General features: G+C 38.3%; 1 long non-coding RNA gene across 1 annotated transcript in view; it reads left to right on the top strand.

Moving 5' to 3' along the window:
- Positions 1 to 3,977: 3,977 nt before the first annotated feature.
- The window catches only part of LOC120099626 (uncharacterized), a 28,563-nt gene continuing 11,342 nt past the window's right edge, over positions 3,978 to 21,198 (top strand). Inside the window, exons 1-2 of the long non-coding RNA XR_015634458.1 lie at positions 3,978 to 4,183; positions 5,421 to 5,469. This is a non-coding gene — a long non-coding RNA (uncharacterized LOC120099626). The remainder of the gene's footprint in view (positions 4,184 to 5,420; positions 5,470 to 21,198) is intronic.

Genomic DNA, 21,198 nt, shown 5'->3' with positions numbered 1-21,198 from the left:
AACCAGTTGCTAACATTAAACTAAATGGAGAGAAACTTGAAGCAATCCCACTAAAATCAGGGACTAGAAAAGGTTGCCTGCTCTCAGCCTACTTATTCAATATAGTTCTTGAAGTTCTAGCCAGAGCAATCAGACAACAAAAGGACGTGAAGGGGATACAGATAGGAAATGAAGAAGACAAAATATCATGATTTGCAGATGATATGATAGTATATATAAGTGATCCCAAAAGTTCCCACAGAGAACTACTAAAGCTGATAATCAACTTCAGCAAAGTGGCTGGGTATAAAATTAACTCAAATAAATCAGTAGCCTTCCTCTACACAAAAGAGAAACAGGCTGAGAAAGAAATTAGGGAAATGACACCCTTCATAATAGACCCAAATAATATAACCTATCTTGGTGTGACTTTAACCAAGCAAGTAAAAGATCTGTACAATTAGAACTTCAAGACTCTGAAGAAAGAAATTGAAGAAGACCTCAGAAGATGGAAAGATCTCCCATGCTCATAGATTGGCAGAATTAATATAGTAAAAATGTCCATTTTACCAAAAGCGATCTATAGATTCAATGCAATCCCCATCAAAATACCAATCCAATTCTTCAAAGAGTTAGACAAAACAATCTGCACATTCATCTAGAATAACAAAAACCCAGGATAGCTAAAACTATCCTCAACAATAAAAGGGCTTCAGGGGGAATCACTACCCCTGAACTCAAGCAGTATTACAGAGCAATCGTGATAAAAACTGCATGGTATTGGTACAGAAACAGACACATAAACCAATGGAACAAAATTGAAAACCCAGAAATGAACTCCCACACCTATGGGCACTTGATTTTTCACAAAGGAGCCTAAACCATCCAATGGAATAAAGATAGCATTTTCAGCAAATGGTGTTGGTTAAACTGGAGGTCAACATGTAGAAGAATGCAGATCGATCCATGCTTATCACCCTGTTCAAAGCTTAAGTCCAAGTGGATCAAGGACCTCCACATCAAACCAGATACACTCAAACTAATAGAAGAAAAACTAGGGCAACATCTCGACCACATGGGCACTGGAAATAATTTCCTGAACAAAACACCAATGGCTTATGCTCTAAGATCAAGAATCGACAAATGGGATCTCATAAAACTGCAAAGCTTCTGTAAGGCAAAGGACACTGTGGTTAGGACAAAATGGGAACCAACAGATTGGGAAAAGATCTTTACCAATTCTACAACAGATAGAGGGCTTATATCCAAAATATACAAAGAACTCAAGAAGTTAGACCACAGGGAATAAATAACCCTATTAAAAAATGGGGTTCAGAGCTAAACAAAGAATTCACAGCTGAGGAATGCCGAATGGCTGAGAAACACCTAAAGAAATGTTCAACATCTTTAGTCATAAGGGAAATGCAAATCAAAACAATCCTGCAATTTCACCTCACTCCAGTGAGAATGGCTAAGATCAAATACTCAGGTGATAGCAAATGCTGGCGAGGATGTGGAGAAAGAGGAACCCTCCTCCATTGTTTGTGGGATTGCAGACTGGTACAACCAATCTGGAAATCAGTCTGGAGGTTCCTCAGAAAATTGGACCTTGAACTACCTGAGGATCCAACTATACCTCTCTTGGGCATATACCCAAAAGATGCCCCAACATACAAAAAAGACACATGCTCCACTATGTTCATAGCATCCTTATTTATAATAGCCAGAAGGTGGAAATAACCCAGATGCCCTTCAACAGAGGAATGGATACAGAAAATGTGGTACATCTACACAATGGAATATTACTCAGCTATCAAAAACAATGACTTTATGAAATTCATAGGCAAATGGTTAGAACTGGAAAATATCATCCTGAGTGAGGTAACCCAATCACAGAAAAACACACATCGTATGCACTCATTGATATGTGGCTATTAGCCCAAATGCTTGAATTACCCTGGATGCCTAGAACACATGACACTCAAGACAGATGATCAAAATGCAAATGCTTCACTCCTTCTTTAAAAGGGTAATAAGAATACCCTTGGTAGGGAATAGAGAATCAAAGATTAAAACAGAGACAGAAGGAACAACAATTCAGAGCCTTCCTCACATGTGGCCCATACATATATAGCCACCCAATTAGACAAAAAAAAGCAAAGAAATGCAGGGCAACAGGAGCCGGATGTAGATCTCTCCTGAGAGACACAGCCAGAATACAGCAAATCAGAGGCAAATGCCAGCAGCAAACCACTGAACTGAGAATAGGACCCCTGTTTAAGGAATCAGAGAAAGAACTGAAAGAGCTTGAAGGGGCTTAAGACCCCATATGAAAAGCAATGCCAAGCAACCAGAGCTTCCAGGGACTAAGCCACTATCTAAAGACTATACATGGACTGACCCTGGACTCTCACCTCATAGGTAGCAATGAATATCCTAGTAAGATAACCAGTGGAAGGGGACTGTAAAACAAACAATAAGATCAAACTCAGGAAAGGCAAAGAAACTAGAGCCTTCAGAGGAGGACAACGCTTCTAAAGCTGAACTTTATTCTAGTGGGAATCTTTCAGCCACCTAATAACCAAAATGTAAATGGATGGATTTGTGTTGCTTAGGCATCTAGGTTCAAAGCAGAAATAGAGAGACTATCCCCCCTTTCTCCTATCTATATAACAATCAGGTTATATATATATATATATATATATATATATATATATATATATATATATATATATATATATATATATATAACATCACAGGCCTGGAGAACAGTAAGAACATTGTATTCTTTGCCTGAAAGAAGTTTCCACAGCAGGTGACATCTGTTTAAAATAAACCAGGTGCTCGCCTTTGTTCTTCTGAGGTCTGCAGTATTCATTGGGAAATCTCTCCACATCCTATTAAGCTAACTATTGAATGTCACACTTTTTACAAGCAAATATTCTTTTTGTAAAAAAAAAAGAGTCCTACTTACAATTATGTATATTTTAACTGGGCAATATGACTGGCAAAGGCCTTAATTGAGGATCATCATTCACACCTAGTGTATTATTAGGCCTTTCCTACACATTGGCATTTGTGAACATTGTACCATGGCCCTGTCATCTGCACAGCTTCTTGCAATTCTTGTGATTACAAAGGACTTGTGAAAGCTGAGGTGACAAAGAATGGCATTCCACTCACCTTAGGGACACATCCTTTGCTCACACTAATCTAAATCCAGAAGAAAGGCTTCCAAGACACCACATCTATCCACAGGAAACTGTTTAGCTGTTCTTATATTTTACTGAGATACAAAGTAGTTAAGAATGGGGCATGGGGAGGAAGGAAGGATTTCATTCAAATCCAGGAACACTCAGGAGCATGGCTCTGCTGATATTTTGAACTCTGGGGAATTCTATTCTGGGGAATTGGAAAAAAATTATGATTTCTTTTCAAATTTTAAGTTATCCTGTTTCTTGTACAGTTATCTTCTGCATAAAAAGCAGAAACCCTTATAACCTGTACTCGATTCCTTGAACCGATATAGAGGTGAGAGAATATCAACTCCATATCTTTTCTTGGACTTCCACAGGCACCAGGGTACATATCAATCTCTCTTTGTGTGTGTGTGTGTGTGTGTGTGTGTGTGTGTCTTTCTGTCTCTCTGTCTCTCTCTCTCTTCTTACACATATACATACACATACACGTAAATGTACACACTCTTGCACATGTACACACACACACACACACACACACACACTCACTCATGCTCACACTAAATTACCCAAATGTAAGCTCTCAGCTGGTCCTGACACCATGGCTTCTCTCTGCCATCATGGACTCTAAACTTCTGGAAACATCATCCTAATTTTATTTTTAATGTGCTTTGGCCAAGGTGTCTTTCAAAGCAATAAAGACGTAAATAATACATACTGTCATGTATTCAATCTTTAATGGATCAAATGTTGCTGTGTGGCCAGTTGTTAATGTAGTACTTTAACTCCACTGTGTCCCAGCAGCCCTAAGAAAGCAGTGCAACACAGAAACCTACAGTGTCCAAACATAAGAAATAGTCTGACAAGACTTCCTAAAAGCTGACTGGAAGCCAGTCTTCTCCTATCTGCCCTCGGAAGATGGTGAACTCTCAGTTTCTCCAGGCCCACATCTGTGTAGATGCTGCCCTGCCCCCGCCCTGAAGATAACGGACTGAACCTCTGAACCTGTAAGCTGGCCCCACTTTTTCCTAAAAGCAGGAACCATAGAGGTTGGCAAGGAAAAAGACATTAGAGTACTGAGCACTCCTTGAAGGAGGAGATAGTGAAGATACACTATTTTACACCTACCCTGTGATCAAAAATTATTACACAGATCAATAAGGAGGCAACAGAGAATCATTGATAGAGTGTTTGTCTAGCACACACAAGGTCATGGTTACCAGCCTCAGTACTCAAAAGAATGGAAAGAAGGGTGGGAAAATGAAGGAGGGTATGGTTGAAACATTAGAAACTATAGCGTGTCAAATGACTATCTTTCCAGTAACTTCTTCTCCCTCAATGAACTGTTCCACCTCACACTGTACACAGTGTACTAATGAATGCTCATGAACAGATCATAAGCACAAAAACACACGTGTCAAACTATGCTTTGGAGTCAGAGCAAGTTATAATGTGGGATGCCTCAATAGCTATGGTTTCTAAAAGCAAAGATAGATCACCTTCAACTGATCCTTTAGTTTTTATCTAATACCTGTCTGCAATTTTCATGTCCTCTTTACATGTGTACATGGGTATGTTACCTTCTTCATCTTCTAGATTTTCCCAGCATTCTCTGCTGACTTAACAGTCAGTCTGTAAGTGAGGGTGTGTGCTCCAGGCACTGTTTGTTGCCAGCCAAGTCAGGCTGGTGTGCACTTGTGTGTTTTTTCTTCACACTCAAGAGAGAGGAAAATGGACTCCCATTTTGGAGTGATTTCTTTAGAACTACCTGCAAAAGCAAACAGACTCTTAAAAATCCCTCTGGTGCATTTGTATCTTTGGCCTTTTGCAAGAAGGGGAGAGAAGGAAGAGAAAGGACGACTGACTGAAAAGGTTGTTCTCATTCCCACTGCTGGCGAGGGGTTTGATTTCCTAAGTATTAATCAAAATCACTCTTGATTATAGCAAAAACAACCTTTGGTATAATTTTAATGAAATTAATGAGAATATATGTTAATTCTGAACAATCTTGCTCTAGAGATTAAAGAACAGCCTGCCAGGAAACATAGGAATAAACCTATAGGATCAAAATGAATATTTGTCCTGTTTTTGCGGTGGTGGATGTTTGTGTAAGTCACTGGACTGTAGATAGGTATATCCATAGCACCAATCTTTATACAATGTTTTTTTTTTAATGACTTTCCTAAATCAGGTAATTTCATTCACACTTATTGAAGTTACCATTTCATATCTCTTTAATTACAGATAAGAGGCTACAGAAATAAACAGAAGTTGATACTCAAGAATATTGGAGGTATAAAGAATACAAATTTTATTCTGGCAAGTAGTTAATTATGACTTTCATTTACATTCATTTCAGTTGGACATATTTTGGGAAATCACATAGTATGTATGAATTATGGACATTACATAATATAGTATAATATTGTAAAATGTCTGAAGATACATTTATGAATCAATTATTTCCTTTAGTGATTTAAGTTAAATGAGTAAGACAAGAATCTGAGAAATTGTCACTGTAAATGGCACATTAATATTAAAGAAGAGATGTGTAATGGAAATCATTGTTTAGGGATATATATCTGAATAGGCCTTGTGAACGATGTTGAATTTGACCAGGGTATTCCAGGGCAATACTATTTTCATAGTGGTGAAATAAACAATTCACATGGATAGATACAATGAAAGCAAAATGGTACTCACTTGAGAAATGAGAGATCTGTAAGACTGAGATGTAAGTTTGTGAGGGACTTTTGTGTAAAATTTCATGGGTTCACATTGCATAATTCTATTAAAACAAGTTTCTTGGTAAAATATAAGTATGGCAGATCACCAGATGTGGCAGACTCTGAATGGCCATTGCTTCAGTCTCTTCTCAAAATGCTATGTCCACTTACCTTCCTATGAATATCTTTATTTCCTCTCTTAAAGAGGACTACAGCATCTCCACTTTGGTCTTCCTTCTCCTTGATCTTAATGTGGTCTGTGGATTCTAGCCTGGGGAGTCTGAGATATTGGGCTAATAACATATCACTCAGTATATATCATGTGTGATTTTTTTTCTTTTCTTGTCTTTGTGATTGGGTTACCTTACCCATGATGCTATATCTCAAGATCACTGTCACAATGTTATTTATTGAACTTAGCTTGCTACTTCCCACCCTGTTGAACTTTTTCTGTTGAATGTCAAATATATTTTCTAGCTACAGGAACACTCTCACTTCCAAGTCTTGGCTACTCTTAGGAATTCCAAGCCAATGATCTGACCAGCCTGGCCTCTGTACATAGAGAGAAGATTCAAGCTGTTGTAACGGAGACAAATGTGCACTGTGAAATATTTGTGTTAGACAGGTGTGGCAAGTACCTTTCCTTAATGAATAATGATTTAAGAGTACCAATCACTGAGTAAGCAGAGGGGACTTTCAAGTCAAATGGGGAAGAAGAGAGTGGGACAAATGGGATTTGATGCTTTTGGGATGGAGAGAGAGTTTAGGGTTAAAGATGTCACTAACTGGAGGCCTTAGATGAGCCACCATAGGATTTAATTTTTAGGATGTTTGTAATTGCAGCCAAAGGTTGAGTTGCCTGTTCTTTCTAAACTAATTTTGTATAGTGTTTTTCTACATTGGTATGGAATCCAACTGTTTTGAAGAGGGTGGTAAGGGCCATGCAGAATTTAGATGTGTGGGGCTGCTGTGATAGTGACGTACCAAGGGAACTTAGCAAGTTCAGGGAAGATATTTCAAGAGCTCTGGGCAAGAGAATATGCCAAGCCTGGCTAGAAATATGAACAGCGTCTGAGACAAGAGAGCCCTAGGATTGTGGTTTCTACAAGGTGCTACATGGGGCCAGAGAAAAGCAAACTGGGATATTGCATGCATTTTTTCACTATTTCCCACTATAGACATGTTCAGTAATTTGGATGATTTAGTTAATGAAGAGCAAACATTAGACCTAGAAATCTACCATCATGAGGTACTGTAAACAACATCACTAATGAAAGGAAATGACATGCATTGTGGGGAAATTTATTTTTTTACATTAGTTATTTATTTGTTTATGTAGTCATTCATATATAAATTCCACCATTCTATTAAAAATTCAACATCAACCCCTTCTTCCTAGTCCCCATCTCACACTGTTTTTTACTCAATACCCGCTCTCTTCTACCCATTCGCTCCATTCGACCTCTGAGAAGAAAGAGCCACCTTATTATCTCCCCACCCTGACATGTCAAATCAGCAGAGGATTGCACACATCCTCTACCACTGATACCAGACAAGGAAGCCTATTTAAAGGTATAGGATCTACAGGCAGTCTACAGAATCAGGGAGACTTTCCACTTCACTTGGGACCCAAATAAAGACCAAAATGCATGTCTACTACATTTATGGCAGTGGCCCAGGTTCTGTCCATGTATGATCTTTAGTTGGAGTTTACGTTTTTGAGTCTCCATAGGTAGAGGTATGTTGATGCTGCTGAACTTCCTGTGGAGTTTCTACCCACTCAGGTATCTCAATCTCTCCTCAAACTTTTCTACAAGACTCTGTGAGTATCTAATGGTTGGGAGTGAGTTGCTTTAACTATTTCCATCAGCTGCTAGGTGGATCCTGTCAGAAGACAGTTAAGCTATGATCCTCTCTGCAAGCATAAGAGAGTATCATAATGTCAGGAATTGATTCTTGCCCATGGGGTACGTCTGATTTGGGTTAGTCAATGGTTGGCCATTACATCAGTCTCTGCTCCACCACTGTTTCTGTATACAATGTAGGTAAGACACTTTCAGGATGTAACTTTTTTCTAGGTGGGTAAGTGTCCTTATCCCTAAAGTGGAAGTCCTGTCTGCCTATAGGATGTGGCCATGTCAAGATACATACCGCTCACTGATAGGAAATCTGCTAGTGTCACTTCATAGACACTGCCCTCCACCCTTGCCCATTGCCAATTTTTATTCTCTCTCCCCTTCTTTCCCTTCGTTTGATGTACCTATTCTGTTACCCTTCCCACACCCTCTCCCACTGAGTTGCCCCTACTCCTCCACCCCCAATTTCAGTTTATTTCCCCTTCTGTTAAATATTCAAGCATGCTCCTCTGACTTTTTATTTTGGCTTCTTTGAGTCTGTAATTGCAGTGTGGTTATCCTGCCCTTTATGGCTAATATTCCCTTATAAGCAAGAACACACCATGCACTAAGAAGCATATTTCCTAGTCCATCAATTTGCTTTTGAATTTCATAACATCTTTGTTTCTAAACACTTTATACGATTGCATTTTATATATAGACCAAATTTTCTTTATCCATTTATCAGCTGAGAGACATCTGGGGTGTTTCCAGCTCCTGGCCATCATAAATAAACATATATATATATTTGTATATATATATATATATATGTATATATATGTATATATACAAACATAATATAAACATATATCCACATATATGTATATATTAATATTCATATATCCAGAAGAGATATAGCTTGGTATGTAGGTATTGAGGTAGAATTGTTTCCAATTTTGTGAAAAATGGCCAAGTTGATTGGAGTACAGTAGTTTGTACGCCAATCACCTTGGAGGCGTTTACCCATACTATGTAAAATAAGTTTTAAAAAGTTACGTAACAGATAATGAAATTATATCCATTGTGTAAATACCACAACTGAATTATTATAAAGGCAAATAAAACATGTTTTAAATGTAGAATGTATTTTTTTGATCAATTATAGTCATTTATATGGTCAGAGGAAGTGACAGCTCTTGTGCAATCCAGATTAACATGGGTCACTGATTTTTTTTTTATCTTTACTAACTTGAGTATTTTTTTTTAAATTAACTTGAGTATTTCTTATTTACATTTCGAGTGTTATTCCCTTTCCCGGTTTCCGAGCCAATCTCCACCTAAGCCCCCCCTTCCCTTCTTTATGGGTGTTCCCCTCCCCATTGCCGCCCTCCCCCCAACAATCACGTTCACTGTGGGTTTAATCTTAGCAGGACCAAGGGCTTCCCCTTCCACTGGTGCTCTTACTAGGGTATTCATTGCTACCTATGAGGTCAGAGTCCAGGGTCAGTCCATGTGTAGTCTTTAGGTAGTGACTTAGTCCCTGGAAGCTCTGGTTGCTTGGCATTTTTGTTCATATGGGGTATCGAGACCCTACAAGCTCTTCCAGTTCTTTTTTTGATTCCTTCAACGGGAGTACTGTTCTCAGTTCAGTGGTTTGCTGCTGGCATTCGCCTCTGTATTTGCTGTACTCTGATAAACATTGATTTATCAGATATCTTACAAAACATTTTGCCCTAAAACAAAAGCTTACACCATGTTCTCATCACCTCCTACTACTATACAAAAACTGACCTTGTAATCAGACATAAAACAAACCTCAACAGATACAAAACATTGAATTAATCCCATGGATTCTATTGGACCAGCATAGGCTAAGGATGTTTTTCGGAATAACAAAAATACCAAAAAGCCCACATGTACAAGGAAGCTGAACAACTATCTATTTAATGTTTGCTTGGTCAGAGAAGAACGAAAGAAAGAAAGAAAGAAAGAAAGAAAGAAAGAAAGAAAGAAAGAAAAAAGAAAGAAGGAAAGAAAGAAAGGAAGGAAGAAAGAAAGAGAGAGAGAGAGAGAGAGAAAGAAAGAAAGAAAGAAAGAAAGAAAGAAAGAAAGAAAGAAAGGGAGAGAATTGGAAAGACTTCTAGAGTTTAATGAAAATGGAAGCACAACATATGAGATAGAATGAAAAATTCAGGTGAAAGTAGATGCTGGAGAGGATGTGGAGAAAGGAACATTTCTCCATTGTAGGTAAAAATTTTCAATCTGGTACAACCACGATCAAAAACAGTCTGCTGGTTCCTCAGAATACTGGACATAGGACTTTCTGAAGACCCAGCTATACCACTTCTGGGCATATACCAAAAGATGCTCCAACATAAAACCAGGACAAATATTTCACTATGTTCATAACATTATTTACTACAGCCAGAAATTGGAAACAACTCATGAGTTCTGCACTGAAGGAATGGATACAAAAAAGGTGGTACACAATGGAATACTACCTAGATATTAAAAGCAATGACTGTGTAAATGTTGCAGACAGATAAATGGAATGAGAAAATATCATACCTGAATGAGGTGACCAATTCACAAAAGAACACAAATGGTATGTACTCATTGATAAGTTGTGTTAGGCAAAAAGCTCAGAATGCCCAAAATACAACTCACAGACAATATGAAAAAGAAGATTGAAGACCGAAGTGTGGACATCATCAATTTACAGTCTTATATTTGATATTTATAGGATCTAGTAAGAATTTTGTGTCAAATTAAACATCCAGAAGAGTAATTAGATATCCAGAACAGTTTTTAAACTTACTAACAATAGAACAATTCTGTAAAACCGTTTTTAGTAAAGCATTTCTGAATTAACGCAAACATTCAAATACATAACTTTTGAAGTTCATACTTCAGTTTGAACTTCATAGATTTTAAATTAAAATTTCTTCATTTTTAAAAGTATCCTTTTTTGGTTTTTTGTTTTTTTGCTTTTTGTTTTCTTTTTTTAGTTTTTTAATGTAATGTTTGAAATTTACATTTCAAATATCATTCTTTTTCTTGGTTTCCCAGACATAAGCCCCCTATGCCATTCCCCTCCTCTTCTTCTGTAAGGGTGTTCCCTTCCCCGTACACCTCCCCCTTCCTGCCCTACCGAACATTGCCCAATACTGGTTGTCCCAACCTTGGCAGGACAAAGGGCTTCTTCCATTGGTGCCCCAACAAGGCTATTCTCTGCTACATATGCAGTTGGAGCCCATGGTCAGCCCATCTGTAGTCTTTTGTTAGTGGTTTACTCCTTGGCAGCTGTTTGGTTGGTATTTCTGTTCTTATGAAGCTGCAAGACCCTTCAGCTCTCTCAATTCTTTTTTCTAATTCCTCCACCAAGAACCCCATTCTCAGTTCAGTGGTTTGCTGCTAGCATTCTCCTCTGTTTCTGACATGCTCTGTTTGTGTCTCTCAGGAGAAATCTATATCTGGTTCCTGTGAGCATGCACTTCCTAGCTTTATCCATCTTACCTAGATTTGCTGGCTGTCTATATACGGGCCCCAGGAGGGGCAGTCTCTGAGTGGCCATCCCTTCAGTCTCTGCTCTAAACTTTGCTGCCCTATCACCTCCTATGCGTATTCTTGCTGCCAGTTTAAAGAAGTGGTGGACGTATGTGAGTATTGGTCATCCTTTTTCTTGAGCTTCATGTGGTCTGTAGATTGGATCTTGGGTATTTCGAGCTTTTGGGATAATACCCACCTGTCATTTAGTGCATACCATGTGTGCTTTTCTCTGATTGGGTTACGACACTCAGGATGATATTTTCTAGTTCCATCCATTTCCTGTGAATTTCATGAAGTCATTGTTTTTGATAGCTGAGTAGTATTCCATTGTGTATATCCACCACATTTTCTGTATACATTCTTCTGTTGAAGGGCATCTGTGCTCTTTCCAGCTTTGGGCTATTATAAATAAGGCTGCTATGAACTCAGTGGAGCATATGTCCTTGTTATATGTTGGAGCATCTTTTGGGTATATGCACAGTAGTGGTTTAGCTGGGTCCTCAGGTAATACTAAGTCTAATTTTCCAAGGAACTGCCAGAATGACTTCCAAAGAGGTTGTACCAGCTTGCAATCCCACCAACAATGGAGGAGAGTTTCTCTTTCTTGACATCCTTCTCAGCATCTGCTGTCACCTGAGATTTTGATCTTAGCCATTCTGACTGGTGGAATCTCACAGTTCTTTGGAATTGCATTTCGCAGATGACTATGGATGTTGATCAATTTTCATTTGACTCTCAGTCTTTGTTTAGCTCTGTACACCATTTTGTAATAGGGTTATATGATTCTATGGAGTGTACCTTCTTGACAAATTTATGTATACTGGATATTACCGTCTATTAAATGCAGGGATGGTAAAGATCTTTTCCTAATCTGCTGGTTCCTGTTTGGTTCTATTACAGTGTCCTTTGCCTTACAGAACTTGGCAGTTTTATGAGGTCCCACTTTTGATTCTTAATCTAAGGGCGTGAGCCATTTGTGTTTGTTCAGAAAAATTTCCCCTTTACATATGTGTTCAAGAGTCTTGCCACTTTCTCTTCTGTTAGTATCAGTTTATCTGGTTTTAGATGGAGGTCTTTGATCCACTTATGTCGGGCTTTGTATAAAGAGATAAGAATGTGTCAAATTGTATTCTTCTACAGGCTGACCTACTGTTAAATCAGCACCACTTTTTGAAACTATGTCTTTTTTCCACTGGATGGTTTTAGCTTATTTGTCAAAGTTTAAGTGACCATAGGTTTGTGGGTTCATTTCTGGGTCTTCATGTATATTCCATTGATCTACCATCTCCTTTCTATACCAACGCCATGCAGTTTTTACCAGGATTGCTCTACAATGCTAGGACAGGGATGGTGATTCCTGCAGAATTCTTTTATTATCGAGAATATTTTTCAGTATCCTGGGTTTTGGTTATTCCAAATGAATTTGCAAATTGCTCTTTCTAGCTCTATAAAGAATTGAGTTGGACATTTGATGGGAATTCCACTGAATCTGTGCATTGATTTTGGAAAGATGGCCACTTTCACTATATTAATCCTGCAAATACACGAGCATGGGAGATCTTTCCAGCTCTGAGATCTTCAATTTATTTCTTCAGAGACTTGAAATTCTTGTCATACAGACTTTCACTTACTTGGTTAGTGTCCCACTAAAGTATTTTACATTATTTGTGACTATTGTGAAGGATGTTGTTTCCCTAATTGCTTCCTCAGTCTTGTTATTCATTGAGTATAGGAAGGCTGCAGGTTTGTTTGAATTAATTTTATATCCAACAACTTTGCTGAACTTATTTGTCAGATATAGTTGTTCTTTAGTGAAATATTTTTGGTCACTTAGGTATACTATCATATCTTCTGCAAATTGTGATATTTTGACTACTTCAATTCCAATTTGTGTCCGTTTGAACTCCTTTCCCTTTCTGATTGCTCTGGCTAGGACTTCGAGGACTATATTGAATGAGTAGGGAAAGAGTGGAAGCCTTGTCTAGTCCCTGAGTTTAGTGGGATTGCTTCAAGTTTTCTCCATTTAGTTTGATGTTGGCTACTGGTTTGCTGGGCATTACTTTTACTATGTTGAGCTATGGGCCTTGAATTCCTATTCTTTCCAGGACTTTTATCATGAAGGGGTGTTGAATTTTGTCAAATGCTTTCTCAGCATCTAATGAAATGACCATGTGGTTTTTCTTTGAGTTTGTTTCAATAAGGGATTATGTTGATGGATTTCCATATACTGAACCATCCCTGCATCCCTGAGATGAAGCCTACTTGATCATCGTGAATGATTGCTTTAATGTGTTCTTGAATTCAGTCTTGAAAAATTATATAGAGTACTTTTACATCAATATTCATAAGGGAAACTGTTCTGAAGTTCTCTAACTTGGTTGCATGTTTCTGTGGTTTGAGTACAAGTGTAATTGTGGCTTCATTTAATGATTTGGTAGTGTTCCTTTTGCTTCTATTTTGTGTAATACTTTAGAATATTGTCCTTAAGTATTTTTGTAGGTCTACTCTTTATTTTTAAATATAAATTTGTCATGGGATCTAAATATTTTCTTATATATCTTACATTCTGAGGATTATTATTATGTGATTCTAGTTTCTTTTTATTTATGCAATGGATGTTTCACCATTCCTATAATGAAGGATGGCTTCCCTAATCAGTATGTTAAGGAATCCTGTTATTGATGGGATGCACCCTGTCTTGCTCTTTCACTGAAGTTAATGTTCACTATAAGTAAGAGGAATTACAAAACCTAGCAGTAGAGTCTTCAAACTTAGGCTGATTTTCTTTCTTTATCTACAGAATATTATACCTGGACCAATCCCCAGAGGGTTAGAGGCCTTTAGATTCAACAGTTAGTTTTAGGATAGTCAGTAGTGTTTAGAAAAAGTATCTCAAAATCCCCCTAACTGAAGAATTCCTTGAAAGGCAATGAAAACAAAAACAAAAAATCAAACAAACACAAAGTAGTATGTGAAGTCTGGGGGTAACACTATCCACCAGAGATAGAAATAATGCAAAGTATTAATGACTTTTATCTTGAGTATGTGGTTGAGGCCTAGAAATTTACAAGGTACCACAAAGTTTGTTTGATTAGTTGATTGAAATTCTAAATTAAAGTGTATAACATACAACAAGGAAAGTTATTTTTTTCTCAGCACTTTGGATCATATGCGTGCGGTTATGGGACAAGGTCTAGAACCGCAATACACCAATAACATGGTCTTACTTGATCAAAAACATTTTGTATGTTGATTGCTAGTTGATGTTTGCAGTTATGGTTGCTATAGGTATACACACATAATTTTGATGTGATTCGAAGAACTTTTGCACATAAACATGTTTGGTACAAATGTAAATTCCTATGATCAATATAAAATCTAGAGAAATTTATCAAAAACTAGGAGCAATCGTTCTTCTAAGAAATGTAAAGAAATTCATAACAGGTATTGATATATTGCACAGAAAAACTAAACCTTTTTTTAGAGTATTGTAGCGAAGAAAGGTGAGAAAAATGTCTCCTTTCCTGTTTCTAGGTTCCTTCTAGCAGACAACAGCAGCCAAAATGCAGAATATGCCTGCCAGAAAGCAAGGTAGACTGCATGCTTGTGTACTTTCCTCACTCTCTAACTAATACAATAGTTAGCTTGCCTTCCCACCTTGCTGCTAAATTCTCCATACATCTCAAGCGGAAACCTATGGCACAAGCTTGACTATGTCTACCAGAAGACATGGAGTCTTCTTTGCTTAAGGTAATCTATTTTTTCTCTAGTTCCTCAGCCCTAAAGACATTCTTCCCTCCCTCTTCTTCACTCATGTCCAAGTTTCCAACTCAGATTACAGATAAACCCTGCTGTCACCGAAATACATGCTACCAAACAGAATTCCAAGTCTGCTCCTGCCAAAAGATTTCCTCCACTCTCAGATTTTTTTCACACTCTCTCCTCAACAACTCCTCTTTTGATGCTTTGTCCTAGTTTGTAGCTCAGGGAGAAAGTCCCCATAGTCAAAAGGCCACACTAGTCACCAAAACTCCAGTAAAAGCTTCCTGCCCAGCGTCCCTCCACTTTCTTTGTGTACAACCACAGTAGGCCTGGTTGGTTGATATTGTAGTTATTCCAGTGTAGTTGAAAACCCCTTTAGCTCCTTCAGTCCTTTCCTGAATAGCTGCGCTGGGTACCCAAGCTCAGTCTAATGTTTGGCGAGGAGCACCCACATCTGTATTTGTTAGCCTCTGACAGAGCCTTTCAGGAGACAGTTATACTAGGCTCCTATCTGCAAGCATTTCTTGGCATCAGCAATAGTGTTTGCATTTGGTTTCTTTAAATGGAAGAAGGACCCAAGGGGGGGGGCAGACTTTGGATGATGTGTTCTTCAGTATGTGCTCCACTCTTTGTAGCCATACTTCTTTTCAATAGGAGCCATTCTAAGCTAAAAATTTGGAGATGAGAGGTGTCCCAATCCCCCAACTTGGGGCCTTGCCTAACCTCTTTTTATGGTTTCTAGAAGTTTTTCCTTATATTTGTTGAGCATTTTAACAAATTTGATCTGCTTCGGGTCCTCAGAGCCAATTGCTTTCGTGAAATCTGGGACTTGTTGGTGGCCACTGCCCATTACTCTTCACCCATTGCTACACACATTTGTTTAAATTCCTAACCCTCTGTATATTATTCTCATCTATTCACATACCTGATTCTGGCCCCATTTTTCCCCATTCCCTCCTTTCTTTCTCCCAAATCCTTTCTACCCTCTATCTTCTGTAAAGATGTTGCTCCATTTGCAAAGAAGAACAGAAACATCCACACTGTGGTCTTCCTCCTCTTGAGCTTCATGTGGTCTGTGGATTATATAATGGGTATTACAGAGCTTTTAGGCCAATAACCACTTATCCGTAGTACATACCATGTATGTTCTTTGGTGACTGGTTTCCTTGCTTATGATATTTTCTAGTTCCATCCATTTGCACAAGAATTTCAAGAAGTCTGTTTATAATAGCTGAAAAGAACTGTGTGGTATAAAAGGACAACACTTTCTGTATCCATTTCTCTGTTGAAGGGCATCTGGGCTCTTTTTACATTCTGGCTATTAAAAATAAGGCTGCTATGAACATAATGTACTGTATGCTCATGTTATATGGTGGAACATTTTTTTCCGTTTTTTTCTTTATTAACTTGAGTATTTCTTATTTACATTTCGAATGTTATTCCCTTTCCCAGTTTCTGGGCCAACATCACCCTAACCCCTCCCGCTCCCCATCCTCCCCCCAATTACCGCCCTCCCCCCAACAGTCTAGTTCACTGGGGGTTCAGTCTTGGCAAGACTAAGGGCTTCTTCTTCCACTGATGCTCTTACTAGGCTATTTATTGCTACCTATGAGGTGAGAGTCCAGGGTCAGTCCATGTATAGTCTTTGGGTAGTGGCTTAGTCCCTGGAAGTTGGCATTGTTGTTCATATGGGGTCTCCAGCCCCTTCAAGCTGTTCCAGTCCTTTCTCTGATTCCTTCTATGGGGGTCCTGTTCTCAGTTCAGTGGTTTGCTGGCATTCGCCTTTGTATTTGCTGTATTCTGGCTGTGTCTCTCAGGAGAGATCTACATCCGGTTCCTGACAGCCTGCGCTTCTTTGCTTCATCCATCTTGTCTAATTGGGTGGCTGTATATGTATGGGCAACATGTGGGGCAGGCTCTGAATGGGTGTTCCTTCTGTCTCTGTTTTAATCTTTGCCTCCCTATTCCCTGCCAAGGGTATTCTTGTTCACCTTATAAAGAAGGAGTGAAGCATTCACATTTTGATCATCTGTCTTGAGTTTCATGTGTTCTGTGCATCTAGGGTAATTCGAGCATTTGGGCTAATAGCCACTTATCAATGAGTGCATACCATGTATGTCTTTCTGTGATTGGGTTACCTCACTCAGGGTGACATTTTCCAGTTCCCTCCATTTGCCTATGAATTTCATAAAGTCATTGTTTTTGATAGCTGAGTAATATTCCATTGTGCAGATATACCATATTTTCTGTATCCATTCCTCTGTTGAAGGGCATCTGGGTTCTTCCCAGCTTCTGGCTATTATAAATAAGACTGCTATGAACATAGTGGAACATGAGTCTATTTTATATGTTGGGGCATCTTTTGGGTATATGCCCAAGAGTGGTATAGTTGTATCCTCAGGCAGTTCAATGTCCAATTTTCTGAGGAACCTCCAGACTGATTTCCAGAATGGTTGTACCAGTCTGCCATCCCACCAACAAGGGAGGAGTGTTCCTCTTTCTCCACATCCTCACCAGCATTTGCTGTCGCCTGAGTTTTTTTTTTTCTTTTTTTCGGAGTTGGGGACCGAACCCAGGGCCTTGCACTTGCTAGGCAAGTGCTCTACCGCTGAGCTGAATCCCCAACCCCGTCACCTGAGTTTTTGATCTTAGCCATTCTCACTGGTATGAGGTGAAATCTCAGGCTTGTTTTGATTTGGATTTCCCTTATGACTAAAGATGTTGAACATTTCTTTAGGTGTTTCTCAGCCATTTGGCATTCCTCAGCTGTGAATTCTTTGTGTAGCTCTGACCCCATTTTTTAATAGGGTTATTTGTCTCTCTGCGGTCTAACTTCTTGAGTTCTTTGTATATTTTGGATATAAGCCCTCTATCTGTTGTAGGATTGGTAAAGATCTTTTCCCAATGTGTTGGTTGCCATTTTGTCCTAACCACAGTGTCCTTTGCCTTACATAAACTTTGCAGTTTTATGAGATCCCATTTCTCGATTCTTGATCTTAGAGCATAATCCATTGGTGTTTTGTTCAGGAAAATTTTTTTCTATTAGTTTGAGTGTATCTGGCTTGATGTGGAGGTCCTTGATCCACTTGGACTTAAGCTTTGTACAGGGTGATAAGCATGGATCGATCTGCATTCTTCTACATGTTGACCTCCAGTAAACCAGCACCATTTGCTGAAAATGCTATCTTTTTTCCATTGGATGGTTTTGGCTCCTTTGTCAAAAATCAAGTGTCCATAGGTGTGTGGGTTCATTTCTGCATCTTCAATTCTATTCCATTGGTCTATCTTCCTGTCTCTGTAACAATACCATGCAGTTTTTATCACTATTACTCTGTAATACTGCTTGAGTTCAGGGATAGTGACTCCCCCTGAAGCCCTTTTATTGTTGAGGATAGTTTTAGCTATCCTGGGTTTTTTGTTATTCCAGATGAATTTGCAAATTGTTCTGTCTAACTCTTTGAAGAATTGAATTGGTATTTTGATGGGGATTGCATTGAATCTATTGATCGCTTTTGGTAAAATGGCCATTTTACTATACTAATCCTGCCAATCTATGAGCATGGGAGATCTGTCCATTTTCTGATGTCTTCTTCAATTTCTTTCTTCAGAGTCTTGAAGATCTTATTGTACATATCTTTTACTTGCTGGGTTAAAGTCAGACCGAGGTACTTTATATTATTTGGGACTATTATGTAGGGTATCATTTCCCTAATTTCTTTCTCGGCTTGTTTCTCTTTTGTGTAGAGGAAGGCTACAGATTTATTTGAGTTAATTTTATACCCAGCCACTCTGCTGAAGTTGTTTATCAGTTTTAGTAGTTGTCTGGTGGAACTTTTGGGTTCACTTAAATATACTATCATATCATCTGCAAATACTGATATTTTGACTTCTTCTTTTCCAATCTGTATCCCCTTGATCTCCTTGTGTTGTTTGATTGTTCTGCCTAGAACTTAAAACTATATTGATTAAGTAGGGAGAGAGTAGGCAGCCTTGTCTAGTTCCTGATTTTAGTGGTATTGCTTCAAGTTTCTCTCCATTTAGTTTAATGTTAGCGACTGGTTTGCTATATATGGCTTTTACTATGTTTAGGTATGGCCCTTGAATTCCTATTCTTTCTAGGACTTTTGTCATGAAGGGGTGTTGAATTTTGTCAAATGCTTTCTCAGCATCTAATGAAATGATCATGTGGTTTTGTTCTTTCAGTTTGTTTATATAATGGATTACGTTGATGGTTTTCCATATATTAAACCATCCCTGCATGCCTTGGATGAAGCCTACTTGATCATGGTGGATGATTGTTTTGATGTTCTCTTGGATTCAGTTTGACAGAATTTTATTGAGTATATTTGCATCGATATTCATAAGGGAAATTGGTCTGAAGTTCTCTTTCTTTGTTGTGTCTTTTTGTGGTTTAGGTATAAGAGTAATTGTGGCTTCATAGAAGGAATTTGGTAGTGCTCCATCTGTTTCAATTTTGTGGAATAGTTTGGATAGTATTGGTATGAGGTCTTCTATGAAGGACTGATAGAATTCTGCACTGAACCCGTCTGGACCTGGCCCTTTTTGGTTGGGAGACATTTAATGACTGCTTCTATTTCCTTAGGAGTTATGGGGTTGTTTAACTGGTTTATCTGTTCCTGATTTAACTTCGGTACCTGGTATCTGTCTAGGAAATTGTCCATTTCCTCCAGATTTTCAAGTTTTGTTGAATATAGGCTTTTATAGTAAGATCTGATGATTTTTTGAATTTCCTCTGATTCTGTAGTTATGTCTCCCTTTTCATTTCTGATTTTGTTTATTTGGACACACTCTCTGTGTCCTCTCGTTAGTCTGGCTAAGGGTTTATCTATCTTGTTGATTTTCTCAAAGAACCAACTTTTGGTTCTGTTGATTCTTTCTATGGTCCTTTTTGTTTCTACTTGGTTGATTTCAACTCTGAGTTTGATTATTTCCTGCCTTCTGCTCCTCCTGGGTTTATTTGCTTCTTTTTGTTCTAGAGCTTTTAGGTGTGCTGGCAAGCTGCTGACATATGCTCTTTCCTGTTTCTTTCTGCAAGCACTCAGCGCTATGGGTTTTCCTCTTAGCACAGCTTTCATTGTGTCCCATAAGTTTGGGTATGTTGTACCTTCATTTTCATTAAATTCTAAGCAGTTTTTAATTTCTTTCTTTATTTCTTCCTTGACCAGGTTATCATTGAGTAGGGTATTGTTCAATTTCCATGTGTATGTGGGCATTCTTCCCTTATTGTTATTGAAGACCAGTTTTAGGCCGTGGTGGTCTGATAGCACGCGTGGGATTATTTCTATTTTTCTGCTCCTGTTGAGGCCCGTTTTTGGACCAATTATATGGTCAATTTTGGAGAAAGTACCATGAGGAGCTGAGAAGAAGGTATATCCTTTTGCTTTAGGATAAATGATCTATAAATATCCGTTAAGTCCATTTGGCTCATGACTTCTCTTAGTCTGTCTACGTCTCTGTTTAATTTCTGTTTCGATGATCTGTCCATTGATGAGAATGGGGTGTTGAAATCTCCTACTATTATTGTGTGAGGTGCAATGTGTGTTTTGAGCTTTAGTAAGGTTTCTTTTACATATGTAGGTGCCCTTCCATTTGGGGCATAGATATTTAGGATTGAGAGTTCATCTTGGTGGATTTTTCCTTTGATGAATAAGAAGTGTCCTTCCTTATCTTTTTTGATGACTTTTAGTTCAAAATTGATTTTATTTGATATTAGAATGGCTACTCCAGCTTGCTTCTTCTGACCATTTGCTTGGAAAATTGTTTTCCAGCCTTTCACTCTGAGGTAGTGTCTGTCTTTTTCTCTGAGGTGTGTTTCCTGTAGGCAGCAGAATACATGGTCCTCGTTGCGTATCCAGTTTGTTAATCTATGTCTTTGTATTGGGGAGTTGAGGCCATTGATGTTGAGAGATATTAAGGAATAGTGATTATTGCTTCCTGTTATATTCATATTTGGATGTGAGGTTATGTTTCTGTGCTTTTCTTCTCTTTGTTTTGTTGCCAAGATGATTAGTTTCTTGCTGCTTCTAGGGTATAGCTTGCCTCCTTATGTTTGGCTTTACCATTTATTATCTTTTGTAGTGCTGGATTTGTAGAAAGATATTGTGTAAATTTGGTTTTGTCATGGAATAT

This window comes from Rattus norvegicus, chromosome 12, assembly GCF_021556685.1.
Source record: "Rattus norvegicus strain SHRSP/BbbUtx chromosome 12, alternate assembly SHRSP_T2T, whole genome shotgun sequence".
Taxonomy (NCBI): Eukaryota; Metazoa; Chordata; class Mammalia; order Rodentia; family Muridae; genus Rattus; species Rattus norvegicus.
This window is presented reverse-complemented; position numbering and strand designations above follow the sequence as displayed.